Below are 15,951 nucleotides of genomic sequence, written 5' to 3'. Positions count from 1 at the left end.
TACTGAGTAGACTCTGATACAGACTTCCATAGATGTCCTAAATTCCTTTCAGTCTCATCAAATATTAAGAGCAGGAGAGAGGGACCTTGAAGCACATGTCATTTACCTCATTGAATAGAGTAAGCAGCCTAAATCACAATGAAGCTAAATAAGTTTTCCAGTGTTCTATCTAGATCTCCACTTTGAAGGGGTGGGGGCGTCTAATGTTTTCCTCTTATCACTCTGAGTGACTTTAGTATTTCTACTCTTCCAAAGACTAGTAAAACAAGACCATGATGCTTATATCAAAATACAAGCATTCAAAGAAAATAATCTAGCATATGTTGGAAATTTCTGGAATGCTTTATGAATTTTACCCTAGTGAAATAGGACCATGGCATTTAAAATTGGAATGAGCACATCATCTCCTCCATCAGTTCTCTATTCTTAATTCTATCCCAACAAGTTACCACAGTTGGAGTCTCACAAGAATGCAGCTGACATGGCCACATGGGGAAATCTGTTTTGAACGTTCTCAAATTTATCCACTGAAATTGTATCTTTGTGATTCTAGATAGTTTCATTTCTGATAACCCAAGCCAATAAAACCATACCTATAAGGCATGACAAACCACTCTGAATTCATTTAAGAATTTTAAGCAAAGAGAACATACTTTTACATTTCAGATAAAAAGTTAATGAAATAAACAAATGAAGCTTTTCTGCAAATGATCAAGGCTGGTGTTTTAGTTTATGATTATAGATTGAGTGACATTGGCTCACATCATCTGTTAAGACAGTCACTAATATATGTTTGCTGGTCCTCAGACATCTGGTTTCAATCTGTGTTCCTGACAGTTTCATCTGACTCTTTCTCAATCAGCGATACCCACTCTTGTTCTTAGAGTAAGTACATCGCAGTAATGTACTTAATGTCAGCACCCAAGATAATTAGATTGCAATCAGAGTGGAGCATCCTTAGGAAGAAACTGAGGAGGTCTTTGGGGAGTCCTGAAATTGGGTGGTTGGAGTTATGATAGACCAGTGCTGTCCAACATAAATAGAATGGGGGCCACTTACGTAATTTTAATTTTTCTAGTATTTATAGTACAAGAAGTTGGGGGGAAACTAAATAAAATTAATAGTAATAACCTATTTTATTTAACTGCACATTTGATGTGTGATATATGTGGTATAGTGGCATTTTAAATGCTCAATGCTGGAGGAGGAAAGTTGATGGAGGTGACTGGTGAAGGCAAAAAGCCAGTGAAGGGGAATGACTATGCAGACGCCAAGAGCCAGCACCACCTCTACCCAGAACCACCTCTATCCAGCTGTCAGGAGAGCAGCAGCATGGTATCACACAGAGACTGCTTGAGAGGCTAAAACCTGGTCGTGGCAGAACCTTGACTTCCTGGCTCCTCCTCATGCTGATTCTCTAAGCAAGGACCCTTCTCATCACACCTTTCCTTTTAAAGTAACCAGAGTTTTGTTGTTGCTGTTGTTTATCACCAAGAACCTTGATGCACTGTGGAACCGCACCCACAGGTGAGATTTCCTGCATGGCCCCCTATTAGCTTGAAAAACATTCTCAGTATTTGTGGCCTCTGCACTTGTTCACAGCTTCAAAAATTGCTGAGGATGTCACAGAGCTTTTGCTTATGTGTGTGATGTCTGTTGATATTTACCCTACTAGCAGTTAAGATGAAAAGATAAAAATTATTTATTTATTTATTCCATTTAAAAATGATATCCTCTTTGCTTGTAAGTCATCTAACACTTTTTAAGGGAAAAAAAGAGCTTTTTTTTCAAAAACAAAGAAAAGAAAAGATTTATTGAGAAGAATGGCATTGTTTTGTAACTTTGCAAATCTCATGAAGCTCTGGCATAATAGAAGATAATAGAAGTCTTCTCGGATGTGCTTCTGAATTCAATCTGCTATTATATGTTCCTTAAATTAAAATGAAGAAAATCGAGGTTCATCCAGATAGGTAGGTGGAGAAGACCATTTTGGTAGCTTTTTCAGATGAATGTGGATATTTTTCTTTGAGACCACACCTAAATTGACAAGTGGTAGTTTCTTAAAGGTAGTTAGTTACATTGAGGAATCTGAAACCATACCAATAATCATTGCCTGTTATGTTGCACTAAAATCCATGTAAAAATGATTTTGTGATGTGGGTTGGTTACACCAAAGTACTAGTTTATAGAATTATGAGGATCTTCCAAATTTGGCCACATCTCACTACATGGTATCAGGACCACGTTCTTTAATTATCTCCAACTGCCTTAAAAAATCTTCAAGTATTGGAAAGGTGTCAGGTTGGCAATGACAAATAAAGATTTTTTTGAAATTGTAATTTTCACTTGACTATTCAGATTTTATCATGAGCTACAAAAACTCAATTGTTTTCCTACAAGTGACAGGATCACTTCATTAAAAAAGAGAAATATCTACCAAATACATCAGTCAAAAATTCTCAGTTTGCCTGAAAATATTTTTTTTCCAAGTAAAAACAGTGTTCTTTAAAAAAAGTGACTAGTTTAGTTGTGTTCAAACAATCCCCGTGGTATTTTTCCTTGAAGCATCCATTGCACTTCAGAACGAAGCAGAAATTCTTTGGATGTACTTCAAATAATTTAAAATCCTGTATTCGAGGAACTAGCTTTTTAAAAAAAATTGTATTTTTTTTTACTGAGGTCATTTTGGCTTATAACACCATGTATAACTTGGGTACAGGTTCACCCCTCTTCCGATATAAGTCAGTACATCACACCCACCACCCAAGCACCCGTAGTTCTCTACCATAGTCCTTTGGGCTCCCTCCCTCAAGGGACTCAATTTAATAAACTTAAGTGAAACTGACCTCTCTCCTGACAAGCGTGTGAGCGGAGAACACACTGACAACCAGCACTGCCTGGAAAGCAGCTTTGGTTGGTGCCAAGGCCCTACCATCCCTCCTGTTGCCTCTTTACCAAGAGTCCATTTCCCTTCACATTGAAAAGGCCAAATAGGGCTTCAGCACTATGGTAAAAATAGCTTTAACCTCATAGTCTCCCCCCAAATTTCTCAGAGTCCCAGGAGTCCTTAGCCCACATTAAAAGAACCTCAGAGCTAACAGGCTGATGTGCTCAACTCATCCAAATGGGAGGTTTTGTCCTGTGTTGTCACAGAATGAAGTAAGAGCTGTCTTCTAAGTTGATGCTTTTTTTCACATACTTTTTTAAATTTATTTCTTATTGAAGTTACACAGGTTTTTTTTTTTTAAGATTTATTTATTTATACAAGATCTAGGATACAGTCAGAGGCATGGGAGGGTGAGAGAATTCACCAGAGACAGAGCAGGGAGCAGAACAGGCAGACTGACTGAAATACACTGCTGAGGGGAGCAGCGGGCGAGGCAGGAGAGGTCTGCCGCACCATGTGGGTTTCTCCCTGGCCAGTTGGGAATTGAACCAGCAACAGCTTCACAACAGCTGCCAAGGCACTGAAGTTATACAGTTTGTAACATTATGTAAGTTTCAGGTGTGCATCTGTGTATAAGACACCAGCTTCAGGGCCTCCCCAGTGGCATAGCGGTTGAACGCTGGGTTGCAAAGCTGCCCGCAGCCTCTGCAGCACCTGTTCGATTCCAGGCCACTGGGTAAGGGTCCCACATGGCACGACAGACCTCTCCTGCCGCGCCCACTGCTCCCCTCAGCAGTGTACTTCGGTCCTTCTGCCTGTTCTGCTCCCCGCTCTGGCTCTGGTGAATTCTCTCACCCTCCCGCGCTTCTGACTGTACCCAGTGCTTGTATGAATAAATAAATAAATAAATCTTAAAAAAAAAAAAAAAGACACCAGCTTCACCACTGGAGTCCAGTTCTATCCTCTACCATACGAGTGACCCTTTATACCCAATTTACCACCTCCTGTCCCCCCTCCCACTCTGATTCCACAAATTTAGGCTGATAGACTAAACTTACTTCTGTTTTTATTTAGTTCATGTGTTTATTTTGTTTCTTTATGTGCCACATGTGTGGGAGCAAATGGTGATTTATAGGCTTTTGGTATCATTTTATCTAACTATAGAGTAACCTGCTGGGCTTTCTTGCAAGATCTTTTCCTATCTCACTCTAGGTATATGGTCAAGCAGCATTTCAAAAGTTGCAATATCTGAGTACTTTGTGACCAGACTGGTTATTTCGCTATTTTGATCTCTCAAACTGGAAGTTGTGCCATAAAATATCACTAATCTCATTTTATTTCAAGGAGTGAGATTGGGGTGTCAGGAAAGATCTTTACTTGAGCTCTTGTGATGATCTGTGGCTATGTTGGGTTAGATATCAGAGATTTCAGAAGCCTCTCCTGAAATCTAGCCTTTGTGGGTTTTGGTCCCTGATTAAAGGCTTATAATGTGCAGTGAGAGAGGGGCAATGAGAATTGTACATGGGCTAGTTTGAAATGACACCACAGAAGATTCTGCTAGATTCGTGGACTGGATCATATTAAACTGATGATAAGTAGAACTGTAAAAATTCTCCTTCTAGCAGATATGTCTCAGAATAGAGAGTCACTTACCTACCAATCTAACATTAGGTTCAGGGAACCTTCTTACTGGTCATTTGGAGTGTTTTGATTAGTGAGTACAGGCACACCTTTGAGATATTGAGGGTTTGGTTGCAGACCATTACAATAAAGCAAATATTGTAATAAAATGAGTCATGAATTTTTGGTTTCCCAGTGCATATAAGTTACATTTACACTATACTGTTCTCTACTAAGTATGTGATAATAGCATTATGTCTAAAAAAGCAATGTACATACCATAATTTTAAAATATGTCATTGCCAGAAACATGTTAACCCTCATCTGAGCCTTCAGTGAGTCATACTCTTTTGCTTCTTGAGGGTCTTGTAAGAAATGCAGTCTCTGCAAAGCACAATAAAGTACAGCACAATAAAACAAGGTGTGCCTGGATCGGAGAAAATCCTTTTTCCTCCAGAGAAAATATGTTGAAGTCTCTTTTGCAGATTAGAGTGGAAAAAAAAATCTGTTTGTAATGAAAAGTTGATAACAAAGTTAACCACAGTTCATAACATTACCAGTTAAAAATGTGTGATAAAAATTCTAAAGAGATATATCTGGTAGCCAAATACCTATCAAATTAGGTGCCTTATTATTTTTATACAATAAAGTGTACATAAAACTAGTATCTATGCCAAAGATTGGTATTTACAAATGGTTGGACGACAAATCCTTCAAAATACCTCTTCTACTTAGAGTCGAACTAAAATTATAACATATATAGATAGATATACTTCTGTAGCTTATTTTTTATACTCACAGTTGTGTTTATATAATTTATTCATGATGCTAGATCAAAAACAGGTAGCTTTCATTTATGTTTTTAATTGTTTATTATTTGCTTACGTGATTATTCTACATTATTTCTCCATTTCCTAATGGCAGCTATTTAGATACTTTTTAATGTTGCTATATGACTGTTGGGTGTGTGAAAACTTGGTGCATTGTTTCCATTTTTATATTTACAGTTTTTGTAATGAAACAAGAAACAAACAAATATTTAAGAGGAGAATAGGACTGAGCACTAGAGAAAGCTAGGCCCCCAAATAGTTCCCATTATTTACTGGTTGCAGGTCCGAGGGCAACTTCTTTCCTTTCCCTGAGCTGCTTCCCTCTCCCCCCACCATCCACAGTGCCTCTTGGGGAGATTGAGAAACTTAATGGACCTCATATAAAGCACCTGGCACACAGCCTACTCGAGAAATGCTAGTTCCCTCTCTTGCAAAGTGAGGTTTGGTTACATCAGTTCATACTCCATGCTTTTGTGTAAATTAGAAAAAGACTATGGGTGGGGAGGGGCTGCCCTGGGACAGAATTATCTTCAATTCGCCTTAGCCTGGCCTTCCTTCCCTCTTAAGCGCCTACCTGTCTCAGGTGCCTACATGTGTATGAGTGTATGTGCACATATAAGAAATAATTCGAAATGCTTTAGAACAGAGGCTAAGCTTTTGGAAGGTGGGGAAGCTGTCTGTTTCATTTCACAGAAGCATGAAATATCTCTGGACTTACAGGCTCCAAAGAATTCCATTGCGGTGAAACTGGGAATCAGTTAAACTTTTCATGTTAAGAAAAGTGCTTGCTGGTTGAATTCTCATAGCGTATGCATTCATTTTTATGTAGACTTTCATGGCAATATAATGAGAACAGTTTTGTATGGTCAGCTTTCAATTATTCTTGTGATGGCAATATCAGAGAGCTCAGGAAAATCCAAAACTTCATCTGAATCAATAGTTTCAATATTTTTTTCAACTGCTATTTGAACCAGCAGAAAAGATCATAGATTCACCCATCTACTCCTTTTTTGTTCTTTTTTTTTCCATGCTAGAGAATTTATTTTTTAAAAAAATGGTGAAGGTCAAAGCATCCACAGCAATAAAGTAAAAAAAAAAAAAAAATGACTGAATAATTAGAAGGTCTTTGTTACTATGGGGATCTTGTAAAATACCTACTGATAATCAAGCTGGTCATAATGGTTGCCTTCAATTCCATGCTATATATCTTTAGACTGACTCTTAGGGCTTCTTGTAACTAAGCTTAGTCCACAGAGGAGGAGCAGAGAGCAGAGTGGTGGCTAGAACACCAAGAACTGCCTGCACATTATGTCCTGCATGACCCTGGAGAGTTGGAGCAACCAAAGGAGATGTCAAAGTCAGGGACAGAAAAGGCCTCTACTGGAGCAGGAGAGTCTCTAGTTTCTGCCCCATCATCCCACTTTATGAGTGGAGCTCAATTTTACCTCCCAATCAAATAAGTGACAGGTAGTAGAAAATCAAAATCTATCAGGTGCGAACATGTAAGGCTATATTCAGTGGGATACTTCCCAAGACTATGGGAAGAGAGAGAATGAAACTAATAAGAACCAATACATAATGAATAGGGTTACCTATTTGCAGGAGTTACCTGAAAGATGGAAATTGAACAGAAAATAGATGCTATAAACAGCCAAATCTAATTTTAAAAGTATATCCCACAGACCCTGATGTACAATATGTTAGGTAGTTTCCTGCATTTGTAAAGATTAGATCAGACAACAGTAGTCAGTATTGAGATGAAAACATGTATTTAATAAAGAATTCCATCTGGCAACTACTGATGTGTCCCATCAGTAAACATAGCCAAGGAGTAAAGTTTAAGCAGGTATTAGAGCTCTAAGAATGAGTCTATTAAGTGTGTAGAGTAAAAAAAAAAAAAGTACTAGACAATTGAAAAATATCTTCAGTTTCATTGTTTTGGTTGGTCAAAGGTTTACTATTTATATGTGACATAAAGGTAAATTCATGAGTTTGTTTTAGCTCTAATGGTCTCTGATTTCTATTAACGATGATGGGCGATACATAAGGTTTAGGAGCAGAAAGAAATTCTTCCCTATGGATTACTGTTGTTCTCCTTTACTACTCTATTTGTGAGTGATTAAATATTTTAATTTTGGTGAAACAATGTATTATTCCAAAGAAACTTTGCTGCGAATCTGAATACACTGTCTTTGATGTAAGCAGTGCAAGGCAGTTGTTTAAAAATGTGATTTGGAGATCAATATGACCTAATACGGTCAAGGTCTATTTTGAACTCTTTCATTTGAAAGTAGCAATAACAGATTAAGTAAAATTTATGCTGAAAGTAGAAATGTCTATTTGATCTAATTTAATTTCTTGATGTTTAAGATTCAAATCTGACAAGTATTTGGAGGTTGAGTGTTAAGATCGTATCAATATATCTACCTTGTGCAAAAAAATCACTTGTCTACATAATGGAATGATAAGCATTCAGGGAGGTCTACCACTTGTTTTCATGGTACATTGATGGCTACTGACTTATGACCCATTAGTAGGTCAAGTTCATTGTCAGTAACCATCATATTATCCTAACCTCTCCTGCTGACTACAGAGCAAATGAACCAGAAGATAAGGTTCTTTCCTGGATCATTAAATTTTTCCATTTGGGTAAATGTATATCTTTCCTGATATAGCAAAGTAGCAATGAGCATTGTAATTTTGAGAGCTGAAGCAGAGGTGTATGGAATGAAGCCAGATGGCTGCCAACACAGTGCTGGTTATGGTGAAGCCCTTACTGTTCCAAGTCGGTACTCAGATTTTCAGGTTCTGTTTGCACATCCAGATCTGATGGGGCCCAGGGGTAAAAGCAGATAACCAAACTCTCAAAGGATTGATGTAAAAACCAATCAACTTGTTTCTTAATTATAGTGGTAAATATTACTATATCATCAACAGATGGCATCTATCGTATATTCAGATCACTTTTTTAAAAACATCTCAGTTTCTGGGAAGTTCAATTTCATGAAGACTCTTGCTCTATCAGCCAGAGTCCAATCATGAGAGAGAAAAAACACAGTAGTTCAAAAAGTGATGTTTAGTACAAATAATTGGAGGTATAAGAGAAGTTAGCTGGTGAGAAAAACAAATAACTCTTAAGACATATAGGAATAGCAACACAGGAATCATCCACCAATCCCAGGGTTCCCAGGGAGGAAAGAGACCTTGCTGGGATAGTGTAGTCATGACTCACTGGATGTCCAACCAGTACTGAGATGCATTGCCAGTGGAACCTGCTCAAAACCCAGCCTTCAGAATATCAGGCAAGTCACCCACGGACATGTACCACATCTTGGAATTTACTGTGATGTTACTTGGGGAAGTGTTGAAGGAAGTTGTTAGCCCCTGGGTGCAGGTGGTTGCTGCGTGCTACAGGAGCCTGGCAGAGGAGAAGCCACACACAGCAAACAAATGTGGACAAGACAGCCAACCAGAACCAGGAGACCTTTCTCCTCTGGTGTCCCTCTAGGACCCTCTAGTGACATGCATAATAACATCAAACATCATGCCAGATGGAAAAGGAAAATTATTTACAGGGCCCTGCTCCATTCTCATTGGGTAGGTAATGAAGGGTTGACTTGGAACCAAAAGGCAATAAAAATGATAACTGGTTCACTTGTTGAATGAGTCAGCATGAAATTAATCCAAATAAAAATACACTTTTTTAAAAACATGTCATTAGGCCAAAAAAAATCCAACAAACTCTCCTAGTTCCAAAACAGAAAAGGGAAATGTCTAGTCAAGGACGTGGTCTATGGCTCCAGATGGTAACTTGTAGGTAGTTCTGGATAAACAGAATCCAATTCTCATCCTGTTTCCTAAGTTTTATGATGGCCATTTGCTTGCTGTTTGAGCAGGATATCATAAATCAAATTGTCTTAAATTTTCTTAGATTTTTATCACTTTCAAGACCCATCTCATATTATAATTTTATCACTACTTATCACTTTTATTTCTCTTGGGTATTTCCCCATGTCTTCAGTCATACAGTATAAACTTTGAGTGACAGTTACAGATGGTCAACTCTTCCCCCTGAGCCCCCCAGAGCTGATCTCTGTTCCAAATGACAAAGTATGTCTTCCCTGTAACCTCCTCAATGCCTGTGGGCGTAGCTCTGATTCTCTCCAATCTGACCTGAAAGAAGTAACATCTTTTGTCTTTTGAACCAACGGTACATGGAGTATAAGAAAATTTAGTACACTTTCTGATAATCTTTCTCATTCCCTAGAAATAAGGTTTGTGAGGGGGACTTAATAAATAAAAGGAACACTTACTCAGAAACTGGCTAACACTTACTGTGTAACTTTAGGTACTTTTTTTTTTTTAACAAAGCAAAATAATGCATACTAATTACAATCACTTTGTTAGGTTGTCATGTAAATCAGTTGAATTCATACATACCAAAGATCTTAGGTCAACATCTGATACATAGCAAATTTTCAAAATCATATATATGATCTGTTGTGAAAATTAAAAAATGACTGAGCGTAACTAGCTCTGTATGGAAAAAAAAGATCAGTAAAGATGAAGAATGACAATTTTTTTCAAAAAAAGAAGGTATTGCACCTGTTAGTACTAGACTAAGCCAAGTTTGACTGAGTACAGTAAGACATGCTGTATTCACTAAGCAAGTGGGAACTTAGGAAAATTTAGAAGATCTGCCATTCAGGACCTAAAACAGACAAAACCACCTTGAAGCCTCGTCCTCCAAAGTGTGTGCTGGATGGGGCTGCTTGGTGCCACACCCAGGTCACTAGATGGCGCTCTGGAGCAATTGAGTCTGGTGTTTGTTCGTCGTGATTTTAAACATTATTTCAAAATTAGATTATTTTTACAAAAACATTTTGCACAGGCGCGAGTAGTTATGTAAACAGAAAATAGTGTGAATGTGTCCACCAGGACTTACTTGCAAATAGCTGGTGTGGAAGTGCTGGGGTTTGCGAACACCGGATTCAGAAGAATAGTAGACATTTAGGAAGATAATCCCAACGCAAAAGAAGTTTGAAATTTAGGAGTTAGCTGGGATCCCTTGATGACAGAGCAACTATGGTTTCAGGTCTAATGGTCAGAGCTACAGGTGTAGCCAAAATGAAAATATGAACTAAATAAACACTTAAAAAACAGACCATGGAAAGAGTATGTTTTGAAATCATTTTTGATGGTATACCTGAGCTTTGACTAACTACTTCACCTCAACATTGCTAAATGACGCCACGTTTTTTCCTAATCTTACTTTGGATTAGTATTTGCTCTTTATAAGGGCGTGTTTTAGAGGACATGAGCAATGATATAAAAAAATGTGGGGCCTCCTTGGTGGCTCAAGGGGTTAAGACGCAGCACTAAGAAGCTAACTAACCACAGCCCCTGCGGCCGAAGTTCGATCCCTGCCCAAGGAGTTGACTTGGCGTAGCAGACCTCTCCTGTCTACCCGCTGCTCCCCTCAGCAGTGTACCTCAGTCAGTCTGCCTGTTCTGTTCCCCACCCTATCTCAGGTGAATCCTCTCAACCCCACACCTCTGGCCTGTACCCCAGCTCTTGTATGCATAAATAAATAAATCTTTTAAAAAAAAATTGTATGTGCAGGAGGCAGTTGGACCATTTTTAAGGTAGCAGTGAGTGAAGCAGTGAGGCATGAAGTCTGCAAAAGAAGAGCTCGTCTACACAGATACCGGGCAGGTTAGAAAGAAAGAAGAGTAGCCAGGACCTGTTTAGACACTGGAGTCACTATCCGGCTGTAGAGCCAGTCGATTCAGCCTATTGCCTTAAATCTCTTCAATCAGCACAGCCTTGCCAATTTTTAAAACAGCCAGCAGAGAGGGAGAATGATGGGATGGTCCGCTGCAATCCCTTTATTGCACCACCCAGAGCTAAGCCAGATTCCTACGCTGTCATAACAGCATGGAGGAAAAGATTGCACTTAACCTATAGATTAATGGCTTTTGATGGGGACTGGGAAGATAAGAGAAATCAGCTGCTCTGACTCAAACATAAGGTATGGTGGGAAAAGGAAACAATCTAACAGCCTTGGAATACAGAAGACATGGAGATAAGCGATTTACAAGGTCAAGAAATGAAGAGGAAATATAAAAGGACTTAAAAGGAAATTATTCCCTGGCTTCAGGAAATTAACTGCTGATTCTTTCCTTGTAGGTTGAGCCTTAAATAGTTGGAGATGCCTGTGGTGTGTGGAGACAAACATCTGTCTGATGCTGGTGTAACTCGGGCACTGGTTGGTGCCCCAAGTTGTGACACCTCAGGAATCTGGACCTTAGAACCCCAAGTGGTTTTATGTGATGTAAGTCTTTTTTTTTTTTTTTCAGTCTTTACAAGGTTGAACACCACTGAGAATTGATACTTCATTATCTTCAGGTTATTAGACTTTAAGTTTCAATGATAGAGTTTTCACTGTAGGTATTTTCTTAAAATCAATCAAAAGCAAATGAGTAACCCATGGGTATTGCTTTGACAGTCAAGGGTAGGTGATGACCTGTGTATGGACTTTGCTTAGCCTCTTCTCTACCATAATTTTTGAATCCCCGTCTGGAAATACCAATTTTGGTGAAAACCTTAATACTCTAACATGGGAAAAGACCCAGAAGTCTTAATGCTATAGAATCCACTTTCTAGTTGTGGGCACTGTGGCCAAATGCCAAGCATTAAAATATTCCAAAAAAGATGAAGTCTGGAGGCAAAGCAGAAAGAAATCAGAAGGGGGAAATAACCATTTTAATGATACCCAGTTACAGTTAAATAATACAGAACTAAAACTGAGATTTTTTGTTAACACTCTGTATGAGTAATGTTTGTACTTTGAAATGTTTAAAATATTTAAGGCAAGAAGAAATGAAACTCATGGCAACCAGTTAAGGTCCTACATTTAGGACAAAAATGATAAAATATTAAAATGAAAGAAATAAATGTTCTAACTGAAATTCTGAGAGTCTGTGGAGATGAATTATTCAGAGTAAGAAACACATCTGACCTGCAATCTATTATATAACAGGAGGGGATAGTAAAGATCAAGTATAGAGCAAAGCCAAGAAATGAGGAAATGACAGTGGGTACTGCTTAATCATATTCTAACTTTACACTCAGATTCAAATGAAGGAACTTCAAAGAAACAAGAGGTATATTTGGGTAGTGTGAAATGGAGTCGGGAGTATAGATACTGGGGCTTTGAAAGTGGTATTTTTAGCCAAGACATTTAAATGGTCAGGATAAAGCAAGTTATGTTGCAGTAACAAATGGCCCTAAGCCTCAAGGTCTATAACAACAGTTTCAAGCTTTACTTATTACTCAGAGTGGGTATCTATCATGAAGTGGTGAGATTTTCCATGGAACAGCCACCATTTTGAACTTTGTCCATCACTGTTCAAGAGAGATATGAGAGCCTAGGATTTCAATTCACATAAAATGCTAAGGTCCAGAAGGGACACATGTCATACTTCAAAAGAATCAGAAAGGGCAATCTTATCCTGTTCCCTAAAGTAAGGAAGGAACAAAGAGATTGCAAGAACAACCTAGTGATTCTTATGCAATTGCACATGGCACTCCTCGGAAGGAAAACCTTTTTGTTTGACTGGGGAGCTTCCTACTCTTCTTTGTTCCTAGAAAAATGGCTTCTGACCACCCCACCCCACCCCCACTTAACACAAGCAGAAAACATCACTGACCAAGATATACACTTAGAGTGACTTTACATAAAGGATGTTAGTTTTAATTTTAGCACCAAGTACTATAATGTAATGGAAATCCAATAGACTGTGGGAACAGGCAAGGCCTTGTTGTCAAGCCTGATGGTCCTGAACTCAAATAGTTATGGGGTCAAGGGAGGTGGCCTTCATGGGGGGGGGACTGAGTCACACAAGAAGGAGTGGTGGGTACAAGGTGCCAGAGGGGATGCACTTGCCTAAAGGGAACAGCTGCTTCTCAGTAGCAGCAAATTGTCATGAGGATGGTGAAGTGAACGTTGCCAGATTTTCTGATTTTCAAACAGGAGTCAGAGACTTATTTAAAAAAAAAATTGAATGTAAAATTTTCTGATTTTTAACCATTGTTTTTAGACTGTCCTCCCAGCCATCAATGGGCCCTGAAGAGGTTTTCGTGGGGGACACACTCCATCCAGCTGTGAGGACCCGGGTGTGGGGCTGCCTTCTCCCTGGAGCCACCTTGGGAGGTGAGAGTTTCTGAGGGACAGCTCAGTGATGCTCCCCAGTGCTCGTGTCCTTAAGAGATTGCCTTGATCTAGTAGAGGGTGAGATGGGGGTAACATGAGTGTTGGGAGCTTAGTGGAGGGGGAATTGTGAGGGTGTGAATGATGACTGATTTAATAAACCTCATGTGGGCCTCCCTGGTGGTGCAGGGGTTGTCTCAGCGCTATGAAGCTATTGCCAGCCACTGCAACATAAGTTTGATCCCCTGCCAGGGACATGGTGCAACAGACCTCTCCTGTCTCGCCCGCTGCTCCCCTCAGCAGTGTATTTCGGTCAGTCTGCCTGTTCTGTGCCCCACTCTGTCTCTGGTGAATCCTCTCACCCCCTCTCCACACCTCTGGCCTGTACCCCAGTTCTTGTATGCATAAATAAAAATAAATCTTAAAAAAATAATAATAATCCTCATGACTTTTGCAAAGTACCTGCACTCTTCGGGGCTGCAGATGTCACACACACGCACACATGCACACACATTATATATGTACACCTATGCATATCTGTATATATGCATAAATATACATGCATACTTACACATATATACTTATTTACACATATATACTCTTTACAATGAGTTTTACTTTAAAAGGTGAACACATTTCTTAAAATTAAAATTTTCTTAACATTTCTTAAAATTCAGGTATGAATATGTGCATAGAAAAAAATCCCCTCATGTAATCTAGATGTCAGGAAGTAAAGGTCTATGTACCAAATTCTATCCACCTGCGTTTTGTTTCTTTGTTTTTGTGTTTTTAATTTGCACCAGAGTTTAGAATTTTCCATTTGTTCCAGAGTTACTGAAGTCAAGATCATAAAACACTCTGCTTTCTTTTACACCCCCTCGAGTCAAAGCAAAAACAAAAAAATAGTCCAACCTGTTTGTAGGAAAACATGGCTTTGTATTTGGAAATAAACAATATAAATTCAAAACTTACAGGTAAGAGTTTGCTCCATCACTTATTTCTTTAAAAACATTTCATATCCCCTGAAATGTTAGGGACGCAGATTTCTGGGTAGACCACAGCACTGGATATTCTTGGAATGTCCTCAGCTAGTACAGGAAAGACTTGGGTGCTGGCTGATGTTTCCTTAGGAAATATTGGTCAACACTGTTCATAAACTAGAGAAATCGTAGTGGTTTCTTCAACTGGTAGAAAGTACATGGCATTTGCAAAAATGAGATTACATAATCTGTATGACGACCCTGTGGTGGCCACAGGGAACCTTCTGCTGCTCCGATCAAGGGTCAGCAGCTGAACAAGTGGTGTCGCTACTTTACCAACTTTCCAGCAGTTGCTGCAAACATCAGGCAAGTTTTGGAAATGGAGAGGAGCCGGCCATGGCGATCACATGAAAAGCAATCGCTAAGCAGTCGGTATTATAACAGCCGGTTTAATTACTAACAGGAGAAAACTGACTGTTCCTTGTGGAGTCCAGAAAGTGAGTAAAAAGGTTACGTTTTCATGAAGATGTGTGCGGGTAAGGCGGGGAAACCAGTTCTTGCTTGCTTAAGGGGAGATAGAAATCCTGGGTGTGGATTCACTTTCAAGTTCAAGCATGGAGGCCAGAGATGACCTGGCCAATACTCAGCCACTCGACAAAGCTCAGAGGTGCTGGCCATCAGCCTTCGGGAAGATTCTTTTGCTGTCTTTACTTACTATACCCCCCCCCATTTCCCTAATATACTTCCCAGTGAAACAATTCGTTTATGCATTCACACATGAAACTAATTATCATGGAATTAAAACTTTGTCCGCTCCTTTCTGCAAATTGAATTACTGAGACTCGGATTGAATGCTAAAACATCTCTTCTTGAGTCATTCCAGGGAGGAAAATGAATCACACGTGTCGTGGACCTTGAGTGTCAAGGTCTCCTGTTGCCACCAGAGCAGGGAGCTAGATGCTGGGGAAGAGAGGGTGAACCTGCGTGATGGAGATCAGAAAATGGGAGCGAGACCCCCGAGCCAGGCCTTTTGAACAGCCCCCGGCTGCACAGAACTCCAGATATCGGCACCGTTGTTTTCTTAGCCCTGAGTCTTAGCACGGGCTGACCGCTCGCAAGGGCTGTAGTTAGAACTCTGTTGAGAAATTGTGCTTTTGGGCATGTCTCAGACATCTTGCAGTTTCCAAACCATGATATAAGATGTCCAGAATATTTTAGATGGCTGCATTTTCATCATCTATTTTAACTGGCATGTCAACATTCACGTTGTTGGAGAAGTAGCTTGGCGAACCGTTGCTCTGGATACAAAACGAGCAGAGGAATGCACAGACCCAATAGCATGGTGTGGTGCAAAACTCAAACCCTGTTTTCAAAGGCTCCAGGAACCCTCTGTGCATGTGCTGCTGTGTCAGTAAGCATTCG

This window comes from Talpa occidentalis, unplaced genomic scaffold, assembly GCF_014898055.3.
Source record: "Talpa occidentalis isolate TD23 unplaced genomic scaffold, MPIMG_talOcc4v2.1 talOcc4.8, whole genome shotgun sequence".
Taxonomy (NCBI): Eukaryota; Metazoa; Chordata; class Mammalia; order Eulipotyphla; family Talpidae; genus Talpa; species Talpa occidentalis.
This window is presented reverse-complemented; position numbering follows the sequence as displayed.